Genomic DNA, 13,493 nt, shown 5'->3' with positions numbered 1-13,493 from the left:
ACAGAAAGCCCCTGCTCTTTTATTGACTTGAAGGTGGTGTCAAGGGAAAAGGGAGAGGAAAGGGTTAGGTGTGAATAAGTACTGAGTACTGAGTCAAAGAGAGGAAAAGCATTTCCAAGGTCCCGGTAAGGAGTAGTCTTGACAGAAACACTTTAGAGAATACCTTAGTTCATTTGGGCTGCCATAACAAAATACCATAGACTAGGTAGATAATAAACCACAGAAATTAATTACCACAGTTCTGGAGGCTGGAAAGTCCAAGATCAAGGCACCAAAAGATGCAGTGTCTGTTGAGGGCTCGCTTTCTGTTTCATACCTGACATCTTTTCACCAGGTCCTCACACAGCAGAAAGGATGAGAGAGCTCTCCAGTCTCTCTTTCATAAGGTCACTAATTCCATTCATGAGCGCTCCACTCTCATGACCCAATGGTACATAAATGGTATATCCATAACATAGGCTGACGATTCTACACTTTGACCTTAATCATTTTTCTGTGGCCTTCATCATAATTTAATGCCTGTGGGAAAAATGTAAAGTTAAATAATGTTATTAATGTGATTAATAATGTATAATTGTGAGTATATGTGTATACACACACCCCAGTTTTTACTCTCTACTTAAATGACACATCTTACTAACACTAGCATGGCTAGATTAAAAAAAAAAAAAATGTCTTTTGACAATTTGGAGTTTAGCCAACTTTCAGTAAGGGAGCCTTCCTAGGAGAGCCTTCCAAGCCTTGCTTCTGTTGTCATAGAATGGGGTTATGGTTCCATTACTTTATTTTGAACCACACATTGCTGATTTTTAAAAAGCAGAAAGTAACCCCAATCAATGCAAGTTTTCAACACCAATGGGAGTCACTGAATGAAGTGAGTAAAGGAGGCAAAGAGATTTGACACAGTTTAATTCTTCCTGTGGCATGGCTTCATAATTGTATTGGATGTTATAGTAAACAAAACTCATAAAGATCACTTTATCAACTATCATGGTAAGTATTATTCACCAAAATATAATAAGTAGTTCTAGTTATGCAAATAGGTACTTGTAGCATGAAAGAAAGTTCCCAGTGACAGCATCACTCATGGATTTTAAACAGGTGTTTTATTTCAAACAATTTAGATGAAAATGAAAGTGATGTGCCCTAGAAAAATTGTTAAAAATTCAAAAAGTGACTCCATTCATGACAAAGATGCTGAAACTGAATATATATATACATATATATCTAAATCGAATAACTTTTTTTCATAAAATGTAACTTAAAAAGTTTTATTTCTAAAAACAAAATATAGTGCCATATGTAGCATGTCATTTTAAGTGTATATTCTTAAATTTAAAAATTAAAGGCAAGTCACAATTCAACTATACATATTATATATATGTTATATATTAAAAGTGATAAAAAAATGGGAGATTTTCTTTTATTCAGAGTTGTCTCATATATTTCATGGTGACTGAAAAAAAGGAAAAAAAAAACTTCAGCCAAATTAAATTTAAAAGAGTCTCATTGAGTAATGAACAATTCATAAATGTGGCAGCCTCCCAAACCAGAGTATGCTCAGAGACGCTAGCACAGCCACATGGTAAAAGAAGATTTATGAACAGAAAAAGGAAAATGATGTACAGCAAACGGAAGTGAGGTACAGAAACAGCCAGATTGGTTACAGGTCAGTATTTGCCTCATTTTAACATGGTTCGAACAGTTGGTTACATTTGATCGACCAAAACTCGAGGCTTGGTACAAATGTGGACTACAGTCTTTTTACACATCTACTTGTTATATTTCAGGATGTGCAGATAAACCTTTAGTCCAAACTTCAAATATGAGAGGAGGGAACTTTAGGCTAAACTTGATTTAGCAATGTTATATATCGTGTTATCATTTCTGTATAGAACTTTATACTTTGAGCCTGATTTGAAACTGCTAAGTGAAATGAGAAAGACCCCACTATGTTAAAGAAAACCTTAAAGTTCCATTTTATCAAAATAGATGCAATACACTTATCAATTTTATTCTTAGAAGAAAATGTTCTATCACAAAAGCAATGCCTATTTAGAACATGTTTTGAATTTGTTAAGAAAAGGCACCTTAGTTTGTACAAAGTGATACTAACTCATTTATTCATGTCCTTGTGTCTTTGGCACAAGAGATAAAAGCTTATTAGTGTTATTTATACAAGTTTCGAAATGAAGAAGAAAAAGGAATCCCTGTTGCTATATTTTTTTCTGCTTTCCTACTTTTGGCTGAGCCTCCTGTAAATAAATTACCTCATGTAATGCCTTGTGCAAACAGATTTAACTTTTGATATTACAAGTAAGAACTTTCATAGGACATTTTCTTTTTAATCCCTTCCTGTATCTTCTTGTATGATTTTTCTTGTCACAGGATCTTCACCGATATCTGTGGTCTGGCCAGGAGGTCCAGCAGAACTACTAGCTTCTTTGAAGGCTGATGTTATTGAAGCTGCTTTTCCAATTGCCAGCAAATGATATAAATTGTAGGAGACGGAAAAGGTCATCTCTGGAACAGTCCTACTTAAATTAGCTCAAATCATCACTAACCTGCAGCTACAGAGAGAATCTGAAGCCCAGGCCGCAGGAGTGGTCATGCCAGCTGACAGTGGGCTGGTGCCTCAACTCCACATTAGTTTTCATCTGGAAAACAAAATCAAAGCACAATTGTGGCTAAAACTCACTTAGATCTACCTTTGAAATGTAAAGGTTTTTTTTCCTAATGTCTTGTTTCTTTAAAATATATAACTGTCTGGTTTTTGATCACTTCAGTATGTCTATATTTCACATAAAATACATTTGGTTACATTAAATCTCTTATTTTAAAATAGGAATTAAGTTTATTACATATATAATATGTGTACATATTCATAAATGTAGAATGTAGTAGAAACATAAAGAGTATCATTCCATTGTAGTTTCCTTGAATGTAATTTGTCAAAATGCAAGTCTAAATGCAATGACTTTCTGTTTAATTTATAATACCTAGGACCATACAGAATCACTTAGCGTTTGTTTCTGAGTCAAGCTGCTTGACTATAAAGGTCAACTCTCCTTGGGCAAATTGCTTAACCTCTCAGTACCCACATTGACACAAATATAAAAAGAGCATAATAATACTTAGCTCAGAGGTACCTAACAGCCAGTACAGCCAACTGCCCTTGCTACTCTATTTGATGGGGTCCTGTAAGCTTCCTGCTAGGCAGGATATTAACTCTTTAATTGCTAGAACATGCTGAGGTACAGGAAAATGCATGGAAGAAGCTGGTATGGCCAGGGTAGAAGTGGAGTGTATAGTGGAACAAAAGTATTTCAAAAGTTTATTACCAGGTGTGAGCCGTATGGAGCATACTTGCAAACTATTGGCCTTGTTTGTGAGCATGGATTAAGTTAGTATGCAGTTAATATGCATTAAACTTTAGATAGCACCAGGCATATAATTTCTCAAAAAACTCTTTTAGAACTATATCCTCAAAATGTTACAGTATAAAGACTTAGAGGCCTGAAAGATACATTGGGAAATTAATATGGGAGGTTTTGCTGTCTCTAAGGAAGCCCCTAGTGTTCCACAGGCATTTAAATTTTATTCAGTTCTGAAGAACAGATTACAAGACTAAAAATTCCTTCTAAAAAGGTAGGTTGATGGAGACATGGCCATTAAATAATGTTTCTAAAGAAGTTGCAAAAACTGAAATAAGATGTACATACACCAAACCCCAAAACAAATACTGTTGATTAAGTTTGTGATGATGTCTCTGTTAGTAGTAAGTTCAGACCAAGTCAGCAATTTGGTAGTTTATGAAATGCAATGGTTGTTGTCTTTTTTCATGCTTAACAGAGAAAAGCAACAGTGCAATATAGTAGAGAAAAGTCTTTGGACTTCTTTGCACTGCTCATCTGATTAGATTGGGCCAACTCATGCAAATCCCCTTTTTGATTGATTCAAAGTCAACTGATGAGGGATATGAATTACATCTGCAACATCCCTTCACCTTTGCTATGAAATGTTGTTAATGTGAGAATGGTTACCCCATCATATTCACAGATTTTGTTCTCCCCTAAGGGAAGGAATTATACACAGTGAGTAGTACACCAGAGGGCAAGATTCTTGAGTCCATGTTTGAATCCTGCCCATCACAAGAGTGTTTAGATAATCCAGAAAGTAGTGACATATTATGAACATAATTGCTGAAAATCATTTATCATCCCTCCACGTGGTATTATTCAATGGCTATTTAGAGAAATGTATGTTTTTATGTAGAATGATATGTTCAAGTTATTTAACCTACACGCACACATATTTCATGCAAAATGTGACTTTTAAAATATTAATTAGAACTTTTTTCTATTATCTTTGCTCTTATTCTACATAGTCATATTTTGTGGACTAAAGAAGTTCATTGATAATAATTATAAAAGTAGAGGATGAGAGAAATAAAAAGTGAATTATGTGTTTCAGAGAAACAGAGGATACTTGTCAACATTTATTATACTTACAAGAAAACTCTCTGTCTTTATAACAAACATTTTCAAAATCCTTTCAGAACATCTATCTGAACAATAAGATTTGGGCCCTTTTCGACAGCAAAATAATCAAAGAGAGCAAAAACAAATGCTTTTGGAAAACATAAGAAGAAAACATCTTTCTTTTTTTGCATTTGTTTGATGGAAAGTTTATTTCTGGCCTAAGGCAATGTTTAATTTAGCCTTAATATATTTATGTGAAAAATCTCACATGTAATGTTGAAGCTTAAATTATTATGGATTAAAACTATACGTTTTTAAAAAATGAACATGTAGTAAAATAGTTAAATGCCCTGTCATGTTTTCAAAAACTAAAGCTGAATTTCCAACAGTATTTCTATTTCCAAAGCTCAGCATTACTATATTCAAAATACATTTTATTAATTGATACTTGATCCACATTTTACTTCACTTTTTTCCTGTCATGGGACAACAGCATAAGGCACAGTAGAAGCACTGTTCTTTGAAAATTGCACTGGTATGTTATTTGTATTGGCTGATATTTCTGTCAGCCAATTGGAGCATTTATGATTGCTGCTCTTATTGAAATTTTGCTCTGAATTTTTCCTTTTCAGAGACAAGAAACCTCAAGGTTTCCTCTAGAGCAGAAACAATAACAATAGTCCTATCTTCTTAGGAGAATATATGTAAAATTGCCTAGTTACCTAGCCTACCATATGCATAAACCTTGTGTTTGTGAAATTGTGTTGATCAGATAGCATTAAGAGTTGGGCTGCTTTTGGATAAATATTGGTAAAACATATAAGGCTTTAAATAATTATTGTCTACTACTTCATATTATATAGGATTAATAGTACTAACATAGGCAACATTTTAAATTAAAAATTTATAAAATGTTCAAATTTTCTAGAGTTGATTAGTCTAGGTTTTTTAACTCAAACCACAGAAATGTATTTAGTCCCTATTGTATATACCATCATGGTGGCAAATTGGAAAGAATATTTTCTACTCTACTGTCAGAGAGGATAGGTTTCAATTCAGGCTCTCTCATTAATTAGGTGAACCTAGGTCAATACATGTTTTCAACTCTATGAGTTTCAGATGTCTTATGTGATAAAATAAAATTCTGGTATTTAACTAACAGACAAATTAGCCAGGTTAATCAGGTTGCTTTTTTACCATAAATGTGGTAACTACCTGGAACATTTTTCCTTTCTTACCTCATCTCATTTTTCTGACTAACTCTGATCAGTCATAATTCAGCTGTCAGTTTACATATCAACTCTTGTGGAAAACCTTCCACTGTATTACCTTCACCTCATCCCTCCTTAGACAGATTAGCTGCCCCTGCTCTTTGCCCCTTGATTAGTCTTTCCTATAATCATAGCCCTACCATTGCCTTTCTCTTCCTGTTCTATTTCTAGCTCCTAGAAGGTTGTCAGGCAATGAAAACATACACTTATATAAATTACACTTATACATTGTATTTAGTCCTAATAGTACGACCCAGTTCATTGGTAATCTTAGTGAGTTTAAGTGATTTTTCTGGATTGTTTATTTGAATGTTAATCCCAGCCTTTGTACATTTGTGTAATGTTAAATATACTTGATTAAAAAGGCAGGTACACAATAATTATTTTTGAAAAATTCATTAACAGTAAATAGCAACAATAGAGTACTTACAGAGTGCCCAGCATATAATTATTTACAAATATTAAGGTCGTCAAACATTCCCCTACTTCTCACATATATGAAGCCTTAAATTGTTTTTGTAATTGACTTAGTACTTGAGCCATTGATAGCTTGGATTTATAAACACCACATGTACAAAAAGGACTGACTAAAAATAAAATGCTCTGTTTAACTAGTAATGTAAATAAATCACTGACCCACCTTTAGATAGCATAGATCTTGACATAGATCTATGTGACACAGAAATTGGAGAAGCTAAACTAGGGCTTTAACTTGCAAGATGTTTACAGATAAACATTCACACACACAAATTTTAGGAAGGAGATCTAAATTGCACAAAAGCATAGGAAAATTGTAATAAAATTAAAATAGTTACATAAATATGAAAAACACATATAGGTGAAAATTTAAAAATACAATAATAGAAATTATACCAACTGATTTTATGTTTGAGAATACTATAAAATGGTTTTAAATGGATCCGTAGTGAAATTACATAAGCACACCATTTCTAAAGAAATAGTCAATAAATATTATATGATTGTGATTACTTGCATATCCACTTTTGTGAAAAATAAAGCTATCTGTTTCAAAATTGAATCGCTAACATACCTATAATTTTGTATGTGTTCATATTAGAAATTAACACAAGAAAATTAATAACAACACATTCACAGATTCATTAAGGTACCTTTCAGAATGAGGTTATTTGTACTTACTTTCAAGTTTTTTGTTTCATATGTAGTGTAAGCTCTGCATGTGGGAAACATTTTTAAGTGTAACTCATGGGAACAATCTTATTCTAGGATCCTCTATGGAAAACTATTGTTAATATACATAACATGAGAACGGCCTAGTTTCCAGGAGTTTCTCAAAACTCCAGATAAATATACATTGGATCTTAGCCTAAAATCCTTGGCAACTTTTATTGCCCACAGCTTAACAGATACAGTTGCTTGGATGAATGAAATACTTTCAATAGTAATTATCATGAAAGGAACAAATAGTTCCATAAAGAGTTGGACACAATTTCTATTCTATTATAGAACAGAGTTTTAACTGAACCAAAAAATAAACAAACATCTTCAAAGGTTTATTATGTTGGTGCTAAACTCTAAAATGGTTCCTCATTTCAAATAATTGCTCTATTTTTTGTCTTAGCTTGATTTTTCATATTCTGCACGAGAAAACATTTCTTGGTTTGGCAATCTGTTACCTGAATTTAAACATTATTTTTTTCCACTTATCTTGATTAAAAAAAGGAGAATAGTGTTGAGGAAGAAAAACAAATCTTAATACTCTTTACAGATAATATGGCAAATGTATTCCAAAATCATGGCAACTTTGAAGAAGGTATGATTTCTATAAGACAGAATGCTATAGTAGAATGATGATGTCCTCTCCAAAATTCATGTTGAAACCTAATTCCCAGTGCAACAATATTAAGTGATAAGGCCAATAAGAGGTGATTACGTCTTGATGGCTATGCCGTCATGAATAGGATTAGTACTTTAATAAAAGGGCTGGAGGTAAAAGAAAGTACTATCTTGTTCTTCCACCTTCTGCCATACAAAGACACAGCAACAAGGCACCATATTGGAAGTTGAGAGTAGCCCTCACCAATGTCTGTACCTTGATCTTTGACTTCCTAGCCTCCACAACTGTAAGAAATAACTTTTTCTTATTTAGAAATTACACAGTATGTGATATTTTCTTATAGCAGGAAAAATAAACTAAAAAACATACAGTCATGCATTGCTTAAAGATGAGAGTACATGCACTGTTAGATTATTCCATCATTGTGCAAGCATCGTAGAGTGTATTTACACCAACTGAAATGGGATAGCCTACTACACACCTAGATTTGTGTGGTATAATTTATTGCTTGTTGTATTTAGATGATATAGCCCACTATACACCTAGATTGTGTGGTATAACCTATTGCTCATAGGCTACAAACTTGTACAGCATGTTATTGTACTGAATATAGTAAACAACTTAACACAAATAACTAGGTGATAGGAATTTTTCAGTTCCATCATCATCTTATGAGTATATGCAGTCTGTATTTTACATAAATGTCATTTTGCTGTGTAGGACTATATTTAAATTTCTAGTCCAGTTATAAGACATAAATTAGGACATAAAAGAGGTTTGAATCCTAACTAATATGAAAACTGCAAAGTAAATTCACTTACAGTTTCTAATAAAGTGTGTGATTATGATACTATCTTTACATAAAATGCATATTATGTAACTTATGTCCTCTATCTTTTTATAGTCTTGTACTTTTTAATGATAAAATTTTTGTAAACTATTTTAATGTATCTTTGTTTCTCAATTCTGGGAGGAAGTCAGTGCACCACCAATTAGCTCACTGTAAAAATTTCAATTCATAGAAAATTGCAGGCAATGATCAAGAAAGTGGTCTGTTCCTCCAATTGTTTTGCTTGATCTCAAAGTCATTAACTGGGTCAAAGGTCTAAATGTAATTGGTTGTAATTTAGTGAATAGAATTATATATTTCTTTGCATCAAAGATTATTATATTGATGTCAAAGATCACTAAACTCTATCCAGAATTAGTTTAATGTGAATCTAAAGAGGGATGTAGTCAAAGAGCTTAGGCTAGAGAAGAATATTCTGAAATAGGTCAAACCTCTGAAATTCCCTAGCTTTAAAGGAACAAGCTGTGCACAGCAAAGGAAAAAAAAAAAGAATTTTAAGTATTTTTTTTTTTTTTAACACTTAGAAGAGTAGTGAAGGTTTGGTAAAGTATTGGCAGATGGTCTCATTACATAAAATGGTTACTAAGGAGTGTCATCACTGATAAAATGCAGTATGCTACCCACATTCAAAGTAGTGAATTACAGAAACACAAATCTGCATTATTGCTGTTCCGGTGGTTGTGATGGTTTTACTATAAATTCTGCCATTCCTGTGAAATCATATCTTATGTATGAATATTACACAATAGAAAGTTCTAAAGCAAACTCTTATCCATTATAGGAAAGAAATATTAAAGCTTTATTCTTGGTTGGTGTACAATATTTCATACATAGAGACAGAATATACGTAGCATAAATGAAGAGTTTTTGGCACCTCCTCCAAATATGATGAAGAAAGGCAGCTCAACTTTAGAATTCAGGCCAAGACACTCCCTCTTGTGCTTAAGGAGCCAATTGCACATGGAGAAGCCTTCCCATCTCCGGTGGTGTGGGACTGTGTTTTGTAGATATGTTGTAGGAAAAAGTTTTTTATGCTTAAATGACCTCCTTTGATGATTCAAGAACAAATTAAACTTCAACAAGCCATCTTTTGATTCCATTTATTTGGACAAATTGAAAATCCAGGGGTACAGCTGTTAAAAATTTGCTGAGATAATATTTATAATGATCTCAGTTGAATTCCTCCTACAAGAGTGTAAGCAAGGATATTTCAGAGGCAGGAAGAAAAGATTTTTAATCCTCCCTAGTGTAAGTTTGCTATCCATATGCCTAGATGCAGCCTGACACTTGGGCTCTAATTTATAAACTGGGTGGCAGTTTGTGGGCCAACATTATTGTTTGGTCCAGGGAAGCATATGGAGTCAAGTGGCATTGGCCTAGCCAGGTGAGGTGAATATCAGTGTCTCATTAAACATTACTTAGAGTTATGTGAAACAAATAAGGACTTGGTCAAATAAAAGGGACACATTGTAAATAGTGTTTTTTTAAAAAATGATGAAATCAAAGTTGTAGGGTGTGTTTGTGTGTGTGTACATAAGTGCATGTTCAAGCCTCTTTGTAATGTTAGATATAGATCTAAATCTTTGAAATGCTAGTGTAGAGAAGTCTAAAGAATAAAATTCTGTAATTTCTCTTCCTCATTAATATTCCATTGATGCTCTCTTAAAGTCATACATGTATCTCTTGAGGCAAGTTATCCAATCTTGATGTGATGCAGTTTCTTCAATGACAAAATGAGTTAGTACTCATAGAGTTGTTATTTGGATTAAATGTGTTAATATTTCCAAAGTGGCTGGCTCATAATAGGCATTATATTATCTTTTCTTAAAATTATAAAATAAAATTTAAAAAACTATAATAAAGAAAATCAGAAAGCGTTCCTCAGAAGATTTAGGAAAACTTGCTCATTTTTCTAGATAGTAATTGTTCTGAATTATGCCAGATTTAAATTTCAGGTATGCTTTCCTTAACATATGTGTAATAAGGTCAGATAGAAATGAGTTAATCTATTCTAGTTTAAGAAATCTTCACAATATGGAAGATAAAAAGGATAAATATTTATAGCTGTGATCAGAAAATGACTGATTTCTACACTAGAGAAATAGATGATTATAATGCAAAATTTAGATTCTACATATAAAATGGAATAATTTGACCTTTGGAAATAATTTATTCTGCCAATGATATTAATAATACAATTTCATTCTATACTGCTTTACTTTCATACAAAAAATGTATCAACCATACTTAAACACGGTTGTTTATTCTCCTATGGGAATGTAATATTATGAGTCCTTGCCAGAATTTGAGGTAATTGAATCATATTTAAAGTTTGAAGGCTAAGAACTAAAGGAAATATAACTTAAAACTCAATTGAGACAAATAATAAGAAAGTCATTGAAATTCATGTGAACCTAAAACCAGTGAATTTCACACCGCCCAAATTAGGTTATCTCTCAGGAAACTAATGATTGTGGCATTTTAAAAACCGAATGTTGGAATGAAAAATCCTATAATAAAAATATGTTTATATTTAGCCATGTAAAAAGCTTTTAAATATTTTTCTAGTTATTTCTGAACAGAAACAGAATTAAGACACATCTGCGAAACAGCATATGGAACTACCTAGAATTCAAATGATACACTGACTGTGTTTAATCACAATGATGATTGAGGCAGAAATGTTATTGTTTTCCATTTAAAATTAATTATGCAACATTTGTAATATGTACAGTCATTTTTCAAATGTATATGACTAAGGGATACAATACAAAAAAACTAAATAAACAAAATCCCCAACATGTAAAAAAAACCTCTTTCTTTCGAAGGGTAAAATGGCATTACACATCACAGTTATTTATTGGCTGAAGTGGTTTCCCTTGCCCTGAACTACTTTTGCCTATCTCATGTGAACATCCGGGTGACAATGACATTTAAGTGAGAGTCCATGTGCATTCATTACTGTGTATGGAGAGAAAGGTTACATTTCGTAAAACTAACCTCTTTGCAGTCTCAGTAACAGAAGAACAATTTACACATCAAAGAGTGAGCTACCCAGATAGACCGAGAGCTTTTCAATAGACCTTTGAAAAAGAAGAAGAAAGAAGAAGTGATCTAATCCTCTAAAGCAACGTGAACTCTAGACTGATCTTAACTCTAAACGGTCTCTCTAAAGGATAAAATAACTTTATCATTATCATTTTTTAAAATATGGAGATTTGGGATTATGTATAACGATTTGCTCTCACATACCTGAAAACAAAATGGTGTTTCTTATTTGGCAGTAGCAAACGTTCACATTGAAAAGATGACTTGACATTCATGGTTAAAAATTCCCACTTCCTCTGTGACAGCTGGATATCTGAGATCTCGTGGTCATGCTACAATGATGGAAAAATGAACAAAACAAACCGAGGTCAGAATGACTTCCCTGGTGAAGTACAGGATATAAGCCATTTTCTGTTTGAACTAGCTCTTTGCCCTCTATCTATGAATTCCAGTTCATCAATGGAATATTATGAATCAGTATTTGTGTCTGTAAATTTTGTTTTTTACTTTTTTCTTCTCGAGTAACCTCACACAAAGAAAGGGGTTTACAAATAAAAGGTAGCTTTTCCTTCATTGAGGTGCTCTAAGTGAAAGTAATTGAGACAAAATAAATTGGAAACAAATACTTTACATGAAGCTGTGCGTTCAAGTGCCAAATCAAAAGTTATGTAACCTTGCTATTTCATTTTCTTCTTCTGCAAAATGAAGCTAATACTATCTTCCTTACTTGCCTCATAGCATCTGGGTAAGGTAAAAAGAGATGATACATAGGTGAAAGCATTTGACAGAGTATAAGTCTATACACATTTCTCATGATCACCATGCCTTTGTCCGTTTTCTGTTTTTCTCTCTCTGATATTCATTGTTCTGTCAGATATATTACATAAACTCCTGAAGTGAATGTATAAAAAGTGAGCTGTATTTAGAACAACTGTAAGAACATAGGATTAAACAGAATTTCACTGACATCAAAACATGGACTCTTTTTATTTAAAACACTTTTTCATTTAAAGGCCATCTAAAGTCTAAAACAATAACCTCATTATAGAGAAATTCTCAGGATGTATTGAGAACTTAGTGGCAGGTACCATGTTTAAAGAAAATACAATTGTAATCCAAAAGTCTGGTATTGATTATTTTACTAGTTTACTTGGATTCCTGTGACATTAAGAGAAATTTGGAAATTGAATGAAGATAGACTTTTAAAAATATTTTAATTGTTCTGGTTTTGATTTCAAAGGAAATTCTATAAAGTATTCTTCAGCGAGAACTAAGCTATTGCATAGCATGTGGTTTTAGGGATGTGTTTTAATGACTGTGTGTTCATGTGTATGTGTGTGTTCAAAAGTGACAACCTGTTTTGAATTATTGGCATGTGTAGATATGACTAGGATAAAAATGGTAAGACAAAACAGGCCCTTTACACTATACGAATCTAAAAATTCCTTAATTTGAGGCCTCCATTTTTTTCCCCTAGAATAGTTTGTTGAGATTTTATGACTCTTCTCAAAATAAACTTCACATGGAAAGTACCAGTGAATTAACTGTAGAGTTGAAGAAGTGATAAATGTGAACAGAATTTCCCAAGTAGGGTTGGCGGATTTAAAAATAATAAATAAGCAAACAAATAAATAAATAATATAATTCAGGCTATATACTAAATTCAAATTTCAGGTAAGAAACAAATATTTTTGCCCCATGTAAGATTGGTGACATACATATACCAAAAACAAACTTATTTTTTCCCTGAGCTTTAATTGTCAATGAGTGTATCAATTTTTTATGCTGTGTAATAAATTACCACATCTTTAGGATCTTAAATCAATATCCATGTTTTATTCGATCATTTCCTGTAAGTCCAACACCAGGGCATTTCTGATCAACATCTGAGTTCTCTGCTCAGAGTCTGCAATGGTTGAAACCAAGGTATCAGCTGGGCTGTGTTCTTATCTGGAAGCCAGACTAGAGAAGGATCCATTTCTCCAGCCTGGTGAGTGAATTTATTTTGGTTGTATAGTCCACAGTAG

General features: G+C 32.8%; 1 long non-coding RNA gene across 1 annotated transcript; it reads right to left on the bottom strand.

Annotated features, from left to right (window-relative positions):
- Window positions 1-236: 236 nt before the first annotated feature.
- Window positions 237-11,800, bottom strand: LOC112610637. The gene is made up of 3 exons (XR_003116455.1): window positions 11,671-11,800; window positions 2,565-2,657; window positions 237-519 (listed from the first exon to the last, which is right to left on the bottom strand). It is a non-coding gene; the product is annotated as an uncharacterized LOC112610637 (long non-coding RNA).
- Between the last annotated feature and the right edge of the window lie 1,693 nt (window positions 11,801-13,493).

This window comes from Theropithecus gelada, chromosome 17 (assembly GCF_003255815.1).
Source record: "Theropithecus gelada isolate Dixy chromosome 17, Tgel_1.0, whole genome shotgun sequence".
Lineage (NCBI taxonomy): Eukaryota > Metazoa > Chordata > Mammalia > Primates > Cercopithecidae > Theropithecus > Theropithecus gelada.
The sequence above is the reverse complement of the archived record's forward strand: the minus strand, read 5'-3'. Positions and strand labels throughout refer to the sequence as shown.